Here is a 17,143-nt window from a genome sequence, read left to right as displayed (position 1 = left end):
ACAGGACAAGCACACCCCACACTTCCTCCTCTCTGCTTTTGTTTGTTTTCCTAGGCTTTCAGGAGGACTTACACGAAAGTTTGCACCAGAGGAGTCATATGAAATCTGTAACTTTCCATCTGAACATAGTCAGTGACCACTACCTTGAGTTCTGGGGAGAGGGCCTTCTAAAATTCCTCCCTGTGTTCTGTCCTGATTGGCTTTATAGTTTGAACAATTCTTGTGTATTCACTATCTGTTTGTCCTACCATAATTATGTCTCTACCCTCAGAGACCACGTTTAGTGTGGCTAAAGACTTTCACCATATTGAACAAGCTCAAAGTGGAAAGATTGGCCATCCCGTTGGTTAGGGCATGCCCAGGAGTCAATCCCACCCAGTAGCTCCTGCAGGGCATAAATGTAGCACCTCCAGCACCCACTTCAGAACACCCTTAGACCTGAGGAAGAAGAGAAGAGGACTGGGCCTGCCGTCTGTGACTTGAGAAGAACCGTGGGGGACTGGACCTGCTCTCTCTTCTACGTAGGTCAAAAATGTGGACTCAAAGGGTCATACAAAAAGGTGCCTTTAAGTGGATTGCCTCCTTCCTTACAGGACGCACACAGAGCATCCAACTGACTCCCTTCATCTCTGCATCCAAAGGCAACATATGCGGCATAATACAAGGATCATCCTTTAGCACCACCCTGTTCAACATCTACTTGATCCCGCTTGCAGATGTCTTCAGATCCCATGGACTCAACATAATCTCCTACACAGATGACACTCAACTGATTCTCTCACTCACTGAGGAAGCCTCCAACACCAAAACCAACTTCCACGGCGCCATGACCAACGTAGTCAAATGGGTGAGAGACAACTGCTTTCAACTCATCTCTGACAAAACTGAAGTATTGATCTTCAGGAAGAGCACCTCCGCATGGGACCACAGCTGGTGACTTGCAGAACTAGGCCATACAATCACACCAACCGGCCATGCACGTACATTCTGCATCATCCTCACCATCCAACTGACCATGAAATGACAAGGCAACGCAGTCACGTCCTCCTGCTTCCACACACTGCAGAATCTTCAGATGGATTCCAACCAACACCAGCTCCCTCGACTACGGCAACACCTTCTATGCTGGCATCTTCACCCAGCTCCTCCGAAGACTCCAGACCATACAGAATGCTGCAGTCAGACTCATTCTGGACCTCCCCAAATTGCCCAACATCGACCCCTACCTGAGAGACCTCCACTGGCTCCCCATCCAGAAGAGATGCCAGTTCAACATCCTCACGCATGCCTACAAAGCCCTCCATGACCTAGGACCTGTCTACATCAACCATTGATTGAACTGCCACCAACCCTCTAGACAACAGCGCTACTCTTCACTCACCCTCGCACACACACCCCACATCTTTTGCAGCGATGGCGGCTCCATTTCCTACATACTGCCAAGACCTGGACCTACCTTCCTCTCTAGCCCCCGTTCAGCCCCCTCACTGTCAGACTTTAGAAAGAGACTCAAGACCTGGCTCTTTGACTGAGACACAGTACCCAGATACCCCTAGGAGTAAAAGTGTTGCATTTTACCAATGCTTTTTGATTGATTGAATGGTCATAAGGCTGACCTCCTGTTCAAGCTACAGGGATACAACAAGCTGCAAGAGGCCTTTCCTGCAACTGCCCCACTCATCAATAGCGCTTTATGCTTCTTGGTGCTATTTCTATTTAACACTTTACAAATTCACATCCCCGGTTCCCCTTATTTGATTTATGTCATTTAAAAAAAATATATATATATTGTTTACATTTGCACTTTATTTCCGTTTTGGTACTGCATAAATACTTCAAACATTGCAGTAAGTTAAAGCATGTTGGCTCTTTGCTGCAGCTACGAGGTAGTTGAGTTCAGGTTAATTTAGTGACTTTGAGGTTCACACTGACAAGGATTGTGCTTATTCTTTGAGGTGGGTAGTCACTCGCCCCAAATAATAATATGGGGCCAGATGTGAGTGGCTCAATACCGTTTGATAACGGCTGAAATTACCGAATTTCGGCCGTTGCCGACTGGTATTGGGCACTTGGGATGTAGGTGGCCTAAATTGCAAATTCGGTAATTTACCAATTCAGTATTTTAAGAAATCTGTAAATTACCGATTTCTTAAAATACCGAATCGGTAAATTACTGAATTTGCAATGTAGGGAGCCCTCAAATGAGTGCTTTTCCCATTTTAGGATTCGTTATTTACCACCAACTATAAGTTGGTGGTAAATAAGGAATACCTTTGAAAATGCAAATCTGTGCATATTCAACTGTGCCATGTGGCAGACATACATGCCCTTAGGGCATGTTTGTGTACCACATCTGCACACAATCACGATTCAGGGGTGCAACAGGGTGTCAAAGTGACACCCTGGCACCCTTGAATGTTACCCCCATTTTACCGAATCGGTATTTACTGATTCGGTAATTGCCATCCAGGCCCATAGGAATGAATGGCAATTACCGAATCGGTAAATACGATTCGGTAAATACCAAATCTTACCGATTCGGTAATTTTTACAGAAAATGTATCTACATCCCATTTACCTATTCTTAAATATCGAATCGTTAAAATTCGGTATTTAAGAATAGGTAAATTGGGATTACCTACATCTGGCCCTATAGTTTCTTACAACATCCTTTTGGACCTCGGTTGCATGAATTATGCTGCTGTTTGTGCTTCTAGGATGTAGATCTGAGTTTTACCCATTTGCTCTTAGCTATTATCAAGCCTAACGCTCTTGCTGAAGCTATGCTGACCTGCTTTGCTGCTAACTTTTCCTTATCTTGAAGCACCCAACCAGCCCAAAAAGTCTACAGGTAGGCAGAGCACCTTGAAACCCACTCTACCCACCGCCAGAGATCAGCACGGGACTGCCAAAGAAATCTACGGTTTCAATCGCAGGTGAGCGGAGTGGGGAACTGCTTGGACTCCTAACAAACATATTAACCATTTTTGTGGGAGGATTGTGTAGCCTTCCTTTTATAGTGCACTAATGGAGGTCAGCATTTGAATGTGACTGTAAACTGTTTGTAATTATTGGTTACAATTACCAATGATTTAGTACCTGCATTCTTTGTTGTATTCTGCTTTTTGTTGAAGATTGTATCCAATGTCTACAATCATTTAGAGATCATGATTAACATATAGTGAGAATAGGTGAGGGACAAGGTTATATTTCTATGTTGTTTTACGCAATTGCGTCACTGTATTCTGTGAGTTAGACCTTGCCTCCTCATCCACGTCTACCGGGAGAGTCAAGCATCCCCATGTTACATCAGTGATCATAATTATGAAAATATTTTGTCAGAACATCGTGGAACACTCATATTACAGTTCTTATTGTCCCATTCTCCTAGCCATGTATAATCTGTACTGCTCCCAATCGTTGCATCGATGAACCACTTTCCTAAAATATTCCCCATGTCATTACGCAAAACCAGATCTGGCAGGGAAGCCCCATGACTAGGTGGTCTTGCTTCCATCCAGTTATACGCACTACTTTAATTAGTCAGCATCGTGGATCGCCCTTTTGTTATCAGCATCTTAGGCATCTTCGTTAATAGTGCCAAACGGAGCGGGGCCACAGAACTGATGATCAGCTATCCCAAAATTCAGCTGCTCCCAAAAAGGTACAATTTGGGCACTCTTGGACTAAATTCAGAATGTTTCCGATGTAAGGAATGTATAATGAATTAACTGAAAACCTGACATAAAGAGACATTCTGGGGCATATTTACAAGAAAGTGTAGGAGCGTGGGTTAGCTCCAATATTGCTAACGCCGCGTTCCGTCACTTTAGAAATGCAGGGATGCACCATATTTGCAATAATATGGCACACCCCTGCATTTCTCCATGTTTTGAACATTAACAATTTTCTCTGCAAATGATGTAAACAAAGGGTATGTAGAGATAAAATCACCATTTTCCCAGCTTTCAGAGACTTGCAAACTTTTGTCAGAAAACCAACGTTTTCTACACAATTTTGGCATTTTACTGGGACATAGCCTATTTTTGCTATTTTTTTGTGCTTCCAACCTTCTTCTAGTTAATGGTAGAAATGGGTATGAAACCAATAATGGATCCTGCAAATCTATACATTTTAGAGATTTAGACAGAATTCGGAATTCAGCAAGGGGTCATTTGTGTAGATCCTTCAAGGTTTCTTTATAGAAACTAACAGTTGAAAATACATAAAATTAGGAATGAGTTGAAAAAAACAGCCATTTGTGCCAACGTTTTCACCTGTAATTTCTTCTAATTATGACAGATGTTTGAAAGCAATATACTGTTACATTTGCTTGATCTTTCTGGTTGTGGGGATATATAGGACTTGTAGGTTCACCAAGAACCCGATAAACCCAGAGCCAATAACTGAGCATCGTCTAGCAATGTTTTTTTATTATGTACCGGGTATATAGGAATTCATTTAGGAAAATATATGCAGTGAAAAATTGGGATGAAAGACACCTATGTATTTCTGAAATTGGAACAAAATACAGTTTAGAAACAGTAGCTATTTACAAATTTCCGAAAATTGTGAGTACCCATACTTGCATAAGAATTATAGGACATTGTTCAAAGTGTCTTCTTTTTTACACATTGTCTTTCATTTTGAAGACAGAAATGCATCAAAAGTCAATAGGTAATAACAGTTGCTCTACAATTCTGTGTTACCGTAAGTCTCCTGATAAAAATGGTACCTCACTTGTGTGTGTAGGCCTAGTGCCCGCAACAGGAAACGGCTCAAAACACAACATGGACACACTTCATTTTTACAGTGAAAACTGACCCTTTTTTTTGCAAAGTGTTTACCTGTAGATTTTGAACCCAAGCACTTCCGGCATCTAGGGAAACTTGCCAAACCTATACATTTTTTAAAACTAGACACCCAGGGAAATCCAGGATGGAGTGACTTGTCTGGCTCTCACAAGGTTCTGTTAACCAGAATCCCTTGCGAACCTCAAACTTTTGCAGGCGATTCTGGGTAGGAAAACGTTGGGGGTCCACGCAAGCCATACCCTGCTGGACTCCCTAGTCTAGTGTCTAGTTTTCAGAAATGTGTGGATTTGGTAGTTTCCCAAGAAGGCGACCTGTCTTGCAAAACCAGGTTGTTTTGTGATAGGTAATTTTGATGTCTTCTCAATACGCTTTGGCCCTTGCCTGTCGCGGTACTTGACCCAACCACACGAGTGAGGAACCATTTTCATTGGAAGAAATGGGGGTACGCTGAATTGTAGGAAATTTGTGGATCCATGTAGATTCCAGGACTTTCCCATACAGAAATTTGGGGAACTTTTTTTTGTTTTTTGTTTTTTACAAAGTTTGAGGTTTGCAAGGGATTCTGGGTAAGAGAACCTGGTGAGAGACAGACAATTCACCCCATTATGGATTCCCCTAGGTGTCTAGCTTTAACAAATGTATAGGTTTGCTAGATTTCCCGAGGTGCCGGCAAAGCTAGGGTTCAAAATCTACAGTTAGGCACTTTGCCAAGAAAGGGTCAGTTTTCACTGTAAAAATGTGGTGTGTCCACATTCCGTTTTGGGCCGTTTCTTGTCACGAGCAGTAGGCCTACCCACACAAGAGAGGTATAATTTTTATCAAAAGGCTTTGGGGAATCCGGTGTGGGTGGAATGTTGTGTATCCATGCAGATGCCGGAACTTTTCATCACAGAAATTTGAGGAAAACGTTTTAGTTTTTTTACAAAGTACAGGGTTTTCAAGGGATTCTGGGTAATAAAACCTGGTGAGAGCCCGACAAGTCACCCCAACCTGGATTATCCTGGATTCCCCCGGATGTCTACTTTTAAAAAATGTATAGCAGGTGTCTCCAACCTTTTGTGTAGTGGGAGCTACTTCTGGTCAGTGAAAATCATTGTGAGCTACCAAACCCCAAGCAACTCGCACATTTTTCAGAGAGACCTCCCACGCCCAGTTTCATTGCCATTAAGGTTAAAAACCCTATTTTCTTGAGAGCCCACTATAATGTGGTTTGAACGCAAGACTTAAAGTTCCCTAGAAACACTGAAAGGATTGACTTTGGATTTGTGTTGTGTTGTCAAACCACTTTACAAAATTTCACATTAATAGCTTCAAAATCAAGACCTTTTAATAGCTGTCACTGAAATAATCATTTTAATGCAGCTCAATTAACAAACAAACAGGAAAAGCAATCCTACCTTCAGTGTGGAACTGTAGGATGTCCTCTAAGGCTGTGTAATCTGATAGCCTGGCGGGGGCAGTTACAAATCACTTAATCTCCCAGTGCCTAACAAAAAGTAATGTGTCCGTTTGTAACGTAACTGGTGCTCATGTAAAGCGCTATGATACCTTCGGTTCTAGTTTGCGCTATAAAACTGCACACAAAAAGAAAATGACACAGTTCCCCTTGAAAAGTACATTCCCCAGGGCCCAGCCTGAAGAGCATCACTGCTGTTCAAGACAAGCTGGTATACTATTGCAGCCATACAGGAAGATGATGGGTACTGGGCAGCATGTGTGAGCCTTGGCTCCTGGCCAATAGGTGGGACTGTATTAAATAGGTAGGGCATGACATGCCACATTACTGACATGTGGGCTGTACGTTAAGAAGACTCACAGACACAACAGTGAGACAACAAAATAAAGCATACGCCACAATAGTGACACAACACAAGGCGTGAAAGAGGAGGCCACTGCTTGGCGGAATGGGGAAGAAAAGAGGCCCGGGCACCAAATTAGAAGTGCACGTCTGAGGCTTAATCCTATCCTGTGTGGAAAGTGTAGGTGTGTAAAAACATGAGATGGTGAGAAAAGGTGTTAGGACAGGCTCTACTACTGAACACACATGAGCAATAGAAGAATGCAACAATCGTCCCATGAGACTCACTTATCACTGTACATCTCATACTTTTGAGGTACACAACGTCGTAATGGAATCATTGATCACTTATCAAATAATACCAAAAATTAGAACAGAACAATTCTCTCTTAGTTTCCACAAATAACTAACTTACTAGGAACGCAGTGCAATATGTAATGATAATGCAGATGACACACTGCTCAAACGGTGGACTTATACAAAAAGGACACTGTACAAAGGCCCACGTTGTTTGTAAGATGATCTGAAACAAATATGATAATTAGATAGTAAATTAAATAGCGCCTCACACAAGGACACTTTCAGTTTTTATGGCTCTTTTTTCCATTTCTTTTTTTTCATTTAAGGTACAGGGAGATTAAGTGATTTGGCCAGAATCACAGGATGTCGGAAAGTAGAAAGATGCATGTGCCCAGCCCGGAGAGCTTGGTCAACCCCTGCCACCAGAGCCCGACAGTGAGGGTGCACAGCTCTTCGGTGCCCTCCCAATGAAAGACCGAAAGTCTGCCTCTATCAAAGCTCTTCCTTTACTGCCCAGTGCTCTGACGCCCGTTTCAAGGAGCAGGGGAATGTTGAAGCGAGCGAGGGAGCGGAAGGACAGGATTAAAGGGTTGGTCGGACAATCATATATATTTGTACAGCCAGCGTCTCATCCCCGGCCTGCACAAACACAAGCATGTCCCTTGGACAGGTTCTGTGACCTTGGATGCTCGGAGTGCATGCGGGTGGATTACATAGGTTTGTGAGGCTGAAGAGGCAGGATTCAAGCCTATATGTGTTGCTTTGCTAGTTTGCTGTATTACCCAGTCCCGGAATCTTGTGAAAATTATTAGAAGCAAACGCAGGGAGACAGCCTTAGGTCGTCGCTAACAGAGATTCGCTGGGGGGCTGGGCTCACCTGGGTAGGGTCGGCCTATAGGTGGCTAGATCGCACAGTGCCAGTCACAACCCCGGATCTCCAAGTACAGGCACAAAATCACAATGCAAATGACTGTACAGATCTGCTAGCTACGTTACCGGAATAGTGCAAACTGGTGTGTCTTAGCCACGGTACATCAGAGGACTTGGAAAGAAGATGACCAACCGCTTCTCTATCTCTCAGTAAAAGACCCTGCATGCTGGATGGAGGCTTACACATGACGGCATGCACAATTGCAGGGTCTTTAGCAGGCTTGGCCTTTAGTGTCGTATTTCAAGACTCCATGCCGGATGTGCGCCCATGGCTTACCTGCTGCTCTGGGATTTTTTTTATGCGTTTTTATATAGCTCGGACTTTACCCGAAGGTGTCAGAGCGCTTCACAATAGGAACATAACTGATACATGCAAATATTACAAGTGAACAAATTACAAAAGCAAAAGTTACATTACATGAGATAACGCATTGGCGGTGAACAGAGACCCTCACAATTAAAAGAGAAAGCGTACCACCTTCTGTTGTGGAAGGACACGCATGGGGACTGCAGGTGGGGGGAGAGACTAACTGGGCACCTGCTGTCATGGCCTGCATCCCGGCTGAGCCCTCCCGCTCCTATCCCCTTACAAATAAATAAAAGAAAAAGTAGTTTGGCTTGGGAGACAAGACGCGCTAGTGGCTAATTAGGTAATTGCGGAATTAAGTTAAAAGAATTCTGATCCAGGCTGTCCCCCTTGACCCCGCATCGTGTGATCCTCGGCATTTTCCTTGCCATTAGCTCCCTCCCATATGTACGCCAGCCTTCCTGCTGCTCATTGGGCATTCTCAAGCGGAAAAGAAAGCTGCAGGCCCAACACCTGAAATCACCAATGGCAGAATACGGAGCTGTACAGTATTTTTTATTCTTTTTGCAATTTTATATAGCACAAACTTGAGGGCGGAAGCCGCCCGCCGTTTTTTTTTGCTCCCCGTCTGTTGAACACCGACACTTTCACTTTAAGAAGGGAGATGCGAGAAGAGATCAGACTGCAGGAGAGGGAGGCGGGGAGGGGGGGGGCAGGGACACGGGAAAAATATGCTGTGAGCTGCTGACATACCCGTGCAGGATCCCGCATTCTCCCTTCCACTGAGGATCGAGGGAAATTAGGTGGCAGGCTGTGCTGCTGAAAAAAGGCAGACGGCGCGGGTCACAGTAGTTCTATACTGCTTGCGCAACCGGCATCTCTGCCCATCCACCTGCTCTACCCTGCCCGCCTGCTGCAGCTACGACGCACCCTTCCTTTGCAGCCCAAACAAGCCCAAACAACACTGAAGGGCTACTAAATTGAGCAGGAAGCAGCGCGAGCTACTCAGAGGGTCTCTGCGAGCTACCGGTAGCTCGCGATCGACCGGTTGGAGACACCTGATGTATAGGTTTGCTAGGTTCCCCTAGGTGCCGGCAGAGCTATGGTTCAAAATCTAACGCTAGGCACTTTGCAAAAAAAGAGTCTGTTTTCACTGTAAAAATGTGGTGTGTCGACATTGCGGTTTGGGCCGTAGGCACTAGCCTACCCACACAAGTGAGGTATCATTTTTATTGGAAGACTTTGAGGAATGCGGGGTAGGTGGAAGTTTGTGGATCTGTGCAGATTCCAAAACGTTCCATCACAGAAATGTGAGTAAAATGTTTATTTTTTTATAAAGTTTGAGGTTTGCAAGGGATTCTGGGTTACAGAACTGACTGAGAACCACACAAGTCACCATATCCTGAATTCCCCTGGGTGTCTGGTTTTCAAAAATTCATAGGTTTGCTAGGTTTCCTTGGGTGCCACCTGCGCTAGGACCCAAAATCCACAGGTAGGCACATTCCGAAAAAAGGTCTGTGCCTAGTGGGCTTTCTGCTGCCCTGGAAATGGGGGAAATTGAGGGGTATTGCCCCGATATGTCCTCAAGGGGGGCAGAAAGACTCTGGCTATTCATTTGGGTGGGTGGGGACATTGGGATGCCAATTGCGGGCAACCCCCACCCCTATGTATAAACAAGTCAGCACAATCGCTGGTGCCTCGTGGCCTCTCTGCCTCCCCAGGGGGCAGATCAGGGGCTAATGTCCCCATCTGCCTTCTGGGGGACAGAAAGATGTGGCATCTTTTTTAGGGGGGTGGGTGCATTGGCATACCCATTCTGGGCATCCCCCACCCCTGAATTTTGTTTTAACCTTGGTGCCTAGTGGGCTTTCCGCTCCCGAGTGGCAGATAAGGGGCTATTGCCCCATCTGCCACCCGGGGGGGCAGAAAGACTGTGGGAATTGTTTGGGGGTGGGGAAATGGCATGCCCAATCCGGGCAGCCCCCCCTTCATATAAAAAAACAGATCCCCGGTGCCTAGTGGGCTTTATGCCCCCAAAGAGGCAGATCAGGGGCTACTGTCCCCATCTGCCTCCTGGGGGACATAAAGACTGTGGCATTGTTTTGGGGGACATGGGGGCATTGGCATACCCATTATGGGCAGCCCCCACCCCGAACTTTGGGGCAAAAAAATCCCTGGTGCCTAGGGGCTTCTCCCCCCACCCCCTAGGAGTGGCAGATAAGGGCTATTGTCCCATCTGCCTCCCAGAAGGGACAGAAAACTATAGCATTGTTTTTTTGGGAGCAGGCATTGGCATGCCCATTCTGGGCAGCTCACACCCCAACGTATAATATATATTTTAAAAATCTCTTTCTGCCCCCCGGGGGCAGATCAGGGACTATTGACTCCAACTGCCTCATGGGGGGGAGGAGAAAGTCTCATGCCTACTTTGGGGGGTAGGGTGGGGGCTTTGGCATGCGCATTCTGGGCAGCCTCCACCCCTCGCCTATAAAAGAAATCCCTGGCCTGTAGGGTGCTTTCTGCCCCCACCGGAGGGGCAGATTGGGGGCTACTGCCCCATCTGCTCCCCATGGCAAAATGTAATGGGGGGAGCAAAGGCCCTTGCCCAAGGGGCCGCTCCCCCTTCCTGGTGGCTAGTGATGAATCCCTGCTTGGGGATTGCCCTCCTGGGACGATCCCCAAGCAGGGATCCACTAGTGAAGGGTATCATTGGCAATGGGAGATTCTCACCTTTCCAATGATTCCTCGCCCAAGTGTTTCGGTGCTCGGGGGCTGAGATAGCCCCACAAGCACCAAAAATTGAAACTGAAACTGAGTTTCAGTTTTGTTTTCCGTGTAATGACGACAGCGTACTATGCGCGCGATCGTCATTGCATTGAAAGTCATCAGAGGGCCTCAGGAGGTTGGGGAAGCTCTTACCCACCTCCCGAGACCCCCCCAAAAAATGGAAATCCCTCTGCTGTTTGCAGCAGAGGCATTTAGTGCCCCTGTCACCCTTCCTGAACCATCCCATCATGAGCACCAAAGGGGTTAACTATTGACTACTACTTCTTTGCCAATATCTGCATCCAATTTGGGCTTGGATAGAATGTGAGACATTTCCATGTTACATGCAAGTTTTTATTGCCCAGATTCAAACATCATAGAGCATACTGAAGTTGCACCATCACAAAATAGCCAACCAAATCCAGGACTGTGAGTCCACATTCATCAGCCTCTGGTAAAATTCTCCATAATTACCATTGGTATAGCTGTATTGCAAATAACTTTGGGTCAAATGTACAAACATATTTGAGGTCACACGAATCAGGCCATTTGTGTTGTTTTTAATGTACAAACCTCAAACTGTGATTCAGTAACAAGTTACCGAATTACTTTTTGGGTGTGCAACCCAATACCAATTCAATATTTAGAAGCAAAGTGTTTAGAAGTTCTTACTGATTGATAGTGCAATGTGTTAATGTTTAGCAACCAAATTCCGTTTGCAAAACATACATTTCTTACCACCTCTTCAAAGGAGGTGGTAACCCATTTACAATGGGAAGAGGTCCCATGGGACCCTTTCCCCTTTGAGAATGTAAAAAATATTGTTTTTTTTGAGCAGGCAGTGCCCCACAAACAACTGCCTACTCTTTAAAAATGAAAGTAAAATGTTTAATTTTTTTGTTTTTTAAATGTATAAAAAATGTAAAATAAGATTGCTTTATTTAAAAGCAGCTCTGTCGAGGCCTGGAGACATCCAGGTCTGCAGGGTGCTCAACCTAATGTCCCTGAGGTTTCCGTAACGATATCACTTTGTTTAAAATCCCACAAGACTTTGGATAACTTCGAAACTTTGGTCAAAAAGGATCTTGAAAAAGTTGAATACACTAGACCCAAACATACAAATTTGTCTAAGAAAGAAATTAGGATTTTAAATGATCTAAGACAAGACTCTGACATCACATTTTAACCGGCGGACAAGGGAGGCGCCCTTGTAATGATGGATACCAGCTTTTATGACCAGAAAGTGGACCAGCATGTTCAAGACACTGACACATACATCAGATTAGACTGTGATCCAACCAGCCAATTCATCAAACTTTTGGAAGAAATTGTACTAAGGGCAGAAGAAAATTGGCTAATTAATGTCAACACTAGGAAATACTTGTTACCCACCACTCCACAAACACCACATATTTACATGTTACCAAAAATCCACAAACATGCGACAGACCCACCCTTTCGTCCCATTGTGGCAGGATGTGGATCGATACATGAACCTATTGGACATTTCATCGATCAACATTTACAACCATTAGTACAAATTTGGACAACATACATTAAGGATACCACAGATTGTCTCCTTAAACTCGCAGCAGTAAGCCACCTTGTTCATGAATACACATTTCTGTGCACCATTGATGTAGTGGCGTTATACACGTCAATTGCCCACATGGAAGCAATGGAAACAATGGAGTGGAGACTGGTTAACTCGGACATTGATCAAGATCTTAGTGTGTTGCTGTTGGAACTGTTACACTTTTCTCTTTACCACAGCTAATTCTCTTGGAAAACTCAATATTACCTACAAAGAACTGGTAGGTTGATGGGCTTCCCAGGAGCCCCTTCGTACGCTAATACCTTCATGGCCCATTTTGAAGAACAGCACATCCTGAAGAATCAAAGATGGTGTGATCACACACTTCTTTTTTTAAGATTTAATAATGACATTCTAATAATCTGGAAAGGGAGTAGGTCAGATCGGAAGGAATCCATACAAGAGGTCAACTCAAAGAACCCCAGGATAAAATTCACCCACAATATACAGTTGGACCAGATTCAGTTTTTAGACATTGAAATTTACAAATCTCCTCAAGGGATATCGACAACAGTATTTCGCAAACCCACGGATGTTAATAATGCTCTTTATTACTCAAATGCTCATCGTAAAGCGTTGAAAGATCATTTACCCACATCACAGTTAATCCGGATCAAAAGAATCTCCTCGGAAGAAACACAATGCGAACGTCTCATCAAAGAACAAATTGAGCGTTATAAAGAGCGTGGATACCCTGAGACAGTACTTGAATCAGCCCAAAATACGGTAGCACAACTAGAGCGAGCCACGCTATTAAAGAAATCACAAAAACCATATGGTATTCATCTTGAAACAATCAGAACAGGCAGTATCGATAAAAAGATCATTCAACAATGATGGGACATCATAGCGAATGAACCGGACTTCAGAAATCTGTTTATGGACACACCCATTTTTGCACACACACGCTCAAAAAACCTGAGAGAAATATTGAAAAACAAACTTTTAGCAATTCATTCGAAGTACAAAGGTATGAGCAAGTGTCACAATTGTGGCCAGTGTAGCAATGTTATAGTTGGAAATGTATTTGCACATCATAGGACTGGCCAAAACATTAAACTCAGACACAACTCTGATTGCAATTCGACCGGAGTAATCTATGCAATACGATGTCCATTTGTATTGGTATATGTAGGGAGAACATCTAGGAAGGTCAAGACACGAATCATAGAACACAAACGCACAATACGCAATCGCCACATGTCATCTAGTTTAGCTACACATTGGCTACAAGCTTCACATAATATCCCCCAAATGAGATTTTCTGTTTTGGAAAAAGTAGATCCGATTAGTGGTAAAGACCATCAAACACAACTCTCTCGGAGAGCAACATTTTGGATAAGGTTTCTCTGCACCATGAACCCTGGGGGCCTCAATGATCAATATGAGCTTCTATGTTTTCTGTAATTGGAGTTTGAAACACCCCAAAGTCATTTGTTCTAAAAACTGACACACAAGCATTCCTTGAATGTCACAGAAATGACTGTCGTATGTTGAGTTTCATTCATGACTGTAGCAGTTAAAAGCAGATATTTTCATACATCAAAGTTGAATATACACATGTGATTGTAAAGGATTCGCACATATCGAGTTTCCTTTGTATTTTTGCTACTTTCCCTCTTGTTTTGTTTTTCAAATTTAAATACATCTTTTAATTTCCTCACACACTTTAACCGTAATCTCAGAATCAAACAGTGGGCATCATTAAAATAGGGGTTTCTCCACATTTGACAGGATGCTCGGGACACGGGCAAACCGCTTTTGTAAATAAAGTTAATGGAATTCACAGCATTTAAAATGAGGCCGTGGAACTGACCGGATGTTTACACCGGAAGCAGTATTGCGGCAGAAGTCGGAGCACACGGGACTCATACACGGGGTGACGAGGTAGGCGAAGAGACGAGCTCCTTTCGAGCACTTTTCAACATTTGCGTTGTAGACAATTATACTTACGGAGGCTTGTCCTTTTTAATCTCATACACTGTTTTATCACAGAGCCTGAGAATTCATCATTAATTGGTGTAGTGAGTATACTTCTATAACTTAAATGGTTTTCACCTGTCACAGCACGTAGCACCGAGATAGCTTGTGAGCACTGTTGGAGTTAGATCATCATCTTGCAGTAATATAATGCACCGAATCTGGCAATGTGATACTATTGTCTTCAACTGAGTCCGTAGTACAGTCTTGGGGATACACCACTAAGCATCACTATCACATGCATCACTGGACTGATCTCAACTCTGTTCATAGCTTTCTCCTCCTGCTTTTCTTCTTTGTTTCTTTTTCTCTTTACAAATATGTGCAAATTCTACAGATTCTCTGTTTGACTAACCATAGATTTCCCAAGTCAAGATTTTGAACTACTCCTTTCATCGATTATATTGTAGTGTTCAGCCACGGAACTAAAAGTCAAGGAGACTTACATGAAATTACACATTAACCCCTGAAGAAGGGTTCACTGAAACCCGAAATGCATTGGGCTTTTATGTTGTGAGATTGGATAACTTTATAATTAGGATTTTCCAATGTGATTCTATCTCTAACATGTTTTGAATGTTATTGACCAATCTTTTGTTTACAATTCTGTTAAGACAAATGAATCTAATTGTTCTGGTAAAGTGTTTTTGAATTGAAATGTTTATTTTGCATGATTAAATTAGTATCATAACATTTGAGAACCAATGTTTTTAAACAAAGTGATACCTCAGGGACATTAGGTTGAGCACCCTGCAGACCTGGATGTCTCCAGGCCTCGACAGAGCAGTTTTCAAATAGGGTGTTGGGCAAAACCCTCAGCAGGGTTGCTCCCTCATTGGTTAAAACTAGTTTTAGGATTTGATTACTATTCATGTAATAGGTGTGCAGGTCTCAAACTTACAGAGCTTTATTTAAAAGCAACCAAAGACATGGCTGCTGACACCATCAACAAACAAAATGAAGCAGCCCTGCCAAGTACCATGCATCAGGGGTTACACTAACGCATTTTTGTGCTTGTCTCTGCAACATCGCACTAAAACGCCTTAGTCAAGCATTACTGGCCCTCTGAAAACGTGGGTTTAAATGCACCGCAGAATTAATAATAAAGCATTGCAGGAGTGCCGTCTGGATGCTAACTGTGCTGCCTACTCAATCAATGCATTTACTTGTCCGCTGTTCTACTCGTTTCCACCACATGAGCTATACAACTAATATGCTCTCTCTCTCTCTCTGTGACAGCAGTGGATTGGTTGAAGTCTTGCCATTGGGTTGTCTGAGAACTTCTCACAATTGGGTGCTGGAGTTCGGAGACTCTACAGCCGCTTGAGATTGGCTGAGGGAAAGCTGTACGGTTGTTCATTAGCTGCTCTGTGATGTCAGTGGGAGTGCACATACCACAGCACACAAAGTGCCTGCTATGCGTGTTCGGCAGTGGATGGAGCTCCCCGGCTCCTTTCTGAGTGACGGTGGCTGTCCCACTTAGTTGTGCCAATTTGAAGACCGTTGTGCTCCCCAGGATCGATGCAGGTGAACCAATTCTTGTCAGGGCAGTGTGAGTTCGTAATACTCTGACAATGCCAGCACAATATTCCTCGAGCTGAGGCCAAAACGAGGGTGGTGAGTTTGAAATCCTTTGCTGTTCCTCCGCACCTAGCACTGCAAGATGGGGCTACCATCAAAGCTTGTGGTTAAAACCCTTTCAGAAATAATTGCACAATCACATTTTATTCACTATGGTGCTCTTTGTGCATTCTCCCACCCATATCAGTTCAAATAACCTTAATCCGTATTTTACATTGTGTTATAATTAGTTTATTTTAGTTTTCTGACCTGTACGTATCTATTTTAAATGCCAATATCTGGGAAGTGTCTTAGGTTTTACGCGAGGCATGGTATTGACTTGTAATAGGCTCTGGGATTTTTAGGTAGGCCGTGAGGCCGCGCATTGGGTTGAAGTTCGTTTGTGGCACTGACCTGCACACCCGAATTGTGCACCTCCCTACTCAGCCCTCTTGCTTCCCTCGGGCTGGTTTTCACAAACTCATTGGCCCCACAGCACAGCAGGCATTATTTTCCTTCCTTACATACCAGGGGCCTCATTTATGAGAAATGACACATCGCTGCATTAAAGCAGCGATGCGACACTTCTCAGTGCGCACTCCTTGCGACATTCCTGATGCGTCATATTTAATGTATGACGCATCATGTCACAAGGAGTTACAGATACGTCAGTATTTCTGACGTATCTGTAAGCGCAAAAGTGACGCATTGCTGGAGTGTGTCACAAAAGTGACGCAACTCCAGCAATGCATCCTTTCACATGGGGCAAACCCCATGTGAAAGGGCCTGCGTCAGTCTTACGCCTGCTGTGAGGCAGGGGCAAGATTTTGACGCAACGGTGTCCTAAAAGTGACGCAGTGAAATCTCAAAGATTTCATTGCGTCACTTCTATGACCCTTCCTTGCGTCAATACGCCCCTCTTGCATACATTATACCTGGCGCAGGTATAATGTGGCGCAGGGGTTTACAAAGTGACGCTTCTACCTAGATGCGTCACTTTGTAAATATGGCGCAACAAGGCACATTTTTTACGCCACTGGTGCGTCACAAAAAGTAACGCACCAGCGGCGTAAAAGTGACGCACAGCCTCATAA

The sequence above is a fragment of the Lissotriton vulgaris genome, chromosome 3_1 (assembly GCF_964263255.1).
Source record: "Lissotriton vulgaris chromosome 3_1, aLisVul1.2, whole genome shotgun sequence".
NCBI lineage: Eukaryota > Metazoa > Chordata > Amphibia > Caudata > Salamandridae > Lissotriton > Lissotriton vulgaris.
This window is presented reverse-complemented; position numbering follows the sequence as displayed.